Here is a 5,595-nt window from a genome sequence, read left to right as displayed (position 1 = left end):
TTGAATTGAAGCATGTCAGGTCTCCAGTGATTAATGTTCATAGAAATTATTAATTGCAAGACAGAGGCACTTAACAAGTATTGAGTCTGAAGAATATTACTGATGATTTCTTCAGAGGCGCAGAGTGAGGAGGAAGAGGAAAGGGCACAGCATGGGGTTAAGTGTGAAGATATCATTGGCCAGTTTCTTTCATTGCCAATTCTCCTTTTCCTCATGACTGATATACTCTCTTTACCCCTTTGGCTAGATTTCCCAATAACTTCTTTGATAGGCACATGTGACATTTTCTCTTCCTTAGTGCACCTCTGCACTGAGGGCACAAAAGCAAAGTTTTGGGGAGAGGAGAATCTCTAGAGAAGGCAGTGAAGTGGAGTAGTCAAAGCATGAACATGAAGTAAGGCGGCCTGAGTTTAAATGCCAACTCTAGCACTCAGTTTCAGGCACTTGGGCATTTTTTATTATTTTTTTTGTTTGTTTTGAGACAGACTCTCACTCTGTCACCCAGGCTGGAGTATAATGGCACAATCTTAGCTCACTGCAACCTCTGGTTCAAGCAATCCTCCTGCCTCAGCCTCCTGGGTAAGTAACTGGAATTACAGGTGCATGCCATCAAGCCCAGTGAATTTTGTATTTTTAGTAGAGATGGGCTTTCACCATATTGGCCAGGCTGGTCTCGATCTCCTGACCTGAAGTGACCCACTGGTCTTTGCCTCCCAAAGTGCTGGGATTACAGGCTTGAGCCACCGCACCTGGCATGGGCATTTCATTTAACTTCCCAGAATCTTCTTGTATTTCACTGTGAAATGTGGATAAATATTTTTCACTGCAGAAAGTTATTGTAAGAATTCAATGAAAATACCTATGAAACAACCTTAGCATCATTCTGGCATTCAATATTTACTGGTATTATCTTAATTGTTATTTACCTGCTTGTATATTTATTAAAATCAAGTACTTTATTCTAATCATTATTATTTTCATCATTATTTTAACTACTATGATTTTCATAATTATATATGTATGTATATTTTTAACAAAAGATTTTAAAACCAAAGTTATATTCGTGGATGACTCTCAATGCCCTATGATAATGCACTTATCTTTAAATTTATTCTTCTTTTTTTTTCTTCAGGAAGAATCAGGTAGGAGCAATCAGGATGTTGCAAATCCTGATGAGGCAGAGAGTTAATCACATAGCACATGAACTCTAGTCATCACGAACTCCGCCCTCCAAAGGAGGAGCAGGCAAGGATGATCACACCTGTGAATAATAAATCTCTTTCAAATGCTCAGCAGAATGAGCAAGTCCACTCACAGTCCATCTGCTCCTAAAACCATTTTGCCACACTAGAGATCATTAAAGCCACACGAGCATCCTTCCAATTTGGTAATAACCCATGGGGAGAATCCACATAGCTGTTCTCAGGGAGCAAATCAGTTGGCCAAGTTAGAGCTGGGTCTAACTTTCCCCAAGAGCAGTGCATTCTTCAGCAATTCCTTCTAAAGAGAGAAGGTTATTGTGCGGAATTGAAGAGATGTGATACTTTGTGTCTCTGCCCTTTTGAAAGTCAAAGCACTGAAGGTCACTCACCAGCCGCTGGGTAGATATCCAATGGCCCCTGAGAGTTATTCAGTGCCCCTGACTAGAAGAATTGGCACTGGCTTCTGGGTATTAATCTTAGGTATGGAGGAAAGGCATTGAGAAAATTAGAATAAAATGAAGGAAGCTCAAACATAGTGCCTCTGCCTTTACAGGAATTGCTGTACATGTTTGTCGTAGCTCAGGCTGTTATAAGGAAATACCACAGACTGGGTGTCTTAACCAACAGACAGCTGTAGACTTGAAAGCCTGAGATCACGCATGGTTTTTTCGTATGACAGTAAGAAAGAGAGAGGCCATAGAAGAGAGGAAAGAGAGGGAGACAGAGGCAAGGAGAGAGAGAGGGAGAGAGAGGAAGACGGAGAGGGAAAGAGAGAAAGGGAGAGAGATAGCACACCATCACATCTCTCCATCTAAGGGCATTAATTTCCTAATGACGGCTCCACCATCAAGACCTAATTACTTCCCGAAGGCCTTAGCTCAAAATACCATCACATTGGAGATTACGGTTTCAATATACACATTTTGGGTGGACAAAGACATTTAGTCCATAGTAATATTACCCTTCCTTCCTCACTCTTCCCCAAGCAGAATGAACACCCCTGAGAGCAAATCTGGTGCTAAGCACCCCAAGAAGTAGGTGCTCAATAAGTGTTCATTTAATTGTTGACTTGAATTTACTATGGCACCAAAATACAACTTTTAGAGAGGAGAGAGTCGTCTGTTTCTGCTCAGTCTTCATGGGGGTTTTCTTTGTAAAAGTCTGCTTCTCCTAACTGAAGTCAAGAAAACAGGCATGTGAGCCTTTCACGGGATAAAAATACATCCCAAGGAAAATGTGTCAACCACACATAGTGTGTTTACTGGGGATAAATGAAATAAGAAAAAAAAGAAGACAAATTAATGGTATGGATCTACAAAATTCACTGGCAAATGACTACTGTCAACTTTTTTTCCATTTATTTATTTTATTGCATTTTAGGTTTTAGGATACATGTGAAGAACATGCAAGATTGTTGCATAGGTACACCCGTGGCAGTGTGATTTGCTGCCTTCCTCCCCATCACCTACAACTGGCATCTCTCCCCTTACTATCTCTCCCCGTCAACTTTTGTTCTAGAAGCACAGTATATAATATTTATTAATGGAAAACCCTAATGATAGGTATGTCAATAAAGAAAAGCTTTCTTTCTCTTTTCCATATACCCCACATTTTTTCCTAGTTACACAGAAGGCGTAAGCAGTGTTTAAGTTGGTGCAGTTCTCATGCTCAATCAGAATTCATAGACAGCCTTGTTGAACGTTCAGTGACAAAATTGATGTTAAGCTTGAAAGTGACATTAATTATTTTGTAAGTTATTTTCCCCAAGTAGAAAAAGCCAGCAGGAGTAGAGGTGGTGAGTTCCAAACTTCTCTAGTTTTATATTTGCCATTCTGCTTAAAAAAATAAAAACATTACTATTAACTTTGATGCCCTCAATTAGGTGCCTGCCGTTCCTATGCATTGTTTTACACTTTTGCTACATATGAGTGTATCTTCAAGCAACATATGGCATTACTTTGCCTGTGTTTAAATTCTCTATACATAGCATTATATTGTATGTTTCTGAAACTTATTCTTTGCTGCATAAAAATAAAAATATATTTGGTTATAGTAAAATTACAAATTTCCATTTCTCAAAATATACCATTCAAAAAGCAGACAAAATGATAGAAGGGAAAAGAACAGGCATCAGAGGGGGGAAGATATTTGTAAAACTCATACCTAATAAAGGTTCCCTATCCAGAAACCAAACTGACAATTTACATCAGGTGATAAGTTGACTCCGTGGTATTCATGTTTTCAGGCCTCTATACACATACAGCCTATGATGATGTTCCTAGTGATATTGTCATGAATGCTAGACTCACAAAACTTTTAATGTCATGATACAGCTGCTCAGTAACAAGGACAGGTCAGAAATTGAAATTGAGTTCAGATAGCTTGTTCGGAGACCACATAGAAAATTTATTGTCTGTGTCAAAAGATCCAACTTTACCAACCTCAGGGAGATGCAACAAGTAGATGCAATAGAAAAGAAAAAAAAGAAACCGTGGCATGGGATGATTAATTGGTGGTGACTGATGGGCTTTAAAACTAAAACTACATAGCCAAGCCGCAGAATCCTTGGTAAGCATATAACTCGAGGCCGTAGGTGGAATGGGCTCCCCTCCCCCCAAGACATGTCACATCCTATTCCCTGGAACCTGTTAGTGTGAACTTGTTTGGAAAATGGTCTTCTTTGCGGATGTAATTAAATTATGAGCATCACGATGAGATCATCCTGGATTATCCAGGTGAGTCTTAAATCTGATGACAGTGTCTTACAAAAGATAGAAGGGAAGACACAGAAGAAAACAAGCCCCGTGGAGATGGAGTCAGGGAGTGAAACTGTGCAGCCAGAAGTCAAGGAACGCTCAGGGCCACCAAAATCTGAAAGAAACATAGAAGGACTCTCTTCAAGAGCTGGCAAGAGAAGCTGGAGCCTGCTGACCTTTGATTTGGGATTCTAGCCTCTAGGTCTCTGAGAAAGAAAGAAATTTGTATTGTTTTAAGCCACTAAGTTTCTAATAATTTGTAACAGTCCTAGGAAACAAATACACCTTATTCCATCAGAGAAGCAAAAGTTTTTCATTGCCTACGGTTTCTTTTGATGAGGGAATTTCCAGTGTTTAAAGTAAGCTGGGCTCCTCTGTTCTCCGTCAAATACACAAACTTTCGAGCTACGGAAGTCTTCTTCTTCAAGGTGCATTTTCCTTCAGCCTCCCAAACAGAAAAGCAGATTTGTGAAATTAATAAAACTTCACACCCAATGGCTGGATATCCCAAAGTCAATGTAATTCGGGCCCGTGACAAAAGAAATTTAAAGGCCTTTTTAATTTTGCTAGTTTATTGGTAAGTGAACATATGTGCAAAGTTACAAATCTGAGACAAAATGCAACAATTGTATGAGGAGAGATTAAAGAGATTGACAGTGAAATGTGTGAAGAACAATTAACCTAAGTCAGTAAGAATGGAAAGTGATGTGCTTGTCAACCCAAAAATCCTGGGATGGAGTCTCGGTCTGTCACCCAGGCTGGAGTGCAGCAGCGTGATCTCAACTCACTGCAACCTCCGCCTCTTGAGTTCAAGTGATTCTCCTGCCTCAACATCCCGAGTAGCTGGGACTACAGGTATGTGCCACTAAGCCCAGCTAACTTTTGTATTTTTAGGAGAGACGGGGTTTCACCATGTTGGCAAGGATGGTCTCCATCTCTTGACCTCATGATCCACCCGCCTTGGCCTCCCAAAGTGCTGGGAGACACCTTGACCAGCCAGGCAGAGTCTGTTCTATCTGATGCTGCTCCTGGCATCGCTCTTTGAGAATGGCATCTGCAAATTCAAGCACATCCACAGGAGGGCAACTAGGACTCTAGAGTGTGGATGTAATGATGAATAAAGATCAGATGAAAGACTTGATGGTTCTTAGCTGGGAAAAAATCCATAGGATGAATGTGATGATGTCTTCATGCCTTCAAATGATCATTGTAGGGATTACACTGAGCTCTGGCAAGTAATACTAAGCCTGCAAAAGAGACTAACTAGAAGTGGCCAGGACAGGAGGAAGAAACCAAGAAGGTGCTGTCATGCAAGCCAAGGGACAGTTCCAGCCTGGGTCTGGCGGTGTGAGTGCAGAAAACACCCACAGCAGCACAAACTGAGAAGTGAGGAGAGAGAAACAGAAGTTTTGTAGAAAGGGAGAAATCCTTGGCCGGGTGTGGTGGCTCACGCCTGTAATCCCAGCAATGTGGGGGGCCGAGGTGGGTGAATTATGAGGTCAAGAGATTGAGACCATCCTGGCCAACGTGGCAAAACCCCGTCTGTACTAAAAACACACAAAAAAATTAGCCGGGCATAGTGGCATGCCCGTGTGGTCCCAGCCACTTGGGAGGCTAAGGCGGAAGAATTGCTTGAA

The 5,595-nt window shown here is 41.1% G+C and overlaps 1 non-coding gene across 1 annotated transcript; it reads right to left on the bottom strand.

Moving 5' to 3' along the window:
- Positions 1-1,137: 1,137 nt before the first annotated feature.
- Positions 1,138-1,268, bottom strand: LOC119473899. Its single transcript, XR_005203156.1, has one exon. It is a non-coding gene; the product is annotated as a U8 small nucleolar RNA (small nucleolar RNA).
- Positions 1,269-5,595: the final 4,327 nt, after the last annotated feature.

Source organism: Cebus imitator, unplaced genomic scaffold (genome assembly GCF_001604975.1).
Source record: "Cebus imitator isolate Cc_AM_T3 unplaced genomic scaffold, Cebus_imitator-1.0 Scaffold9, whole genome shotgun sequence".
NCBI lineage: Eukaryota > Metazoa > Chordata > Mammalia > Primates > Cebidae > Cebus > Cebus imitator.
The sequence above is the reverse complement of the archived record's forward strand: the minus strand, read 5'-3'. Positions and strand labels throughout refer to the sequence as shown.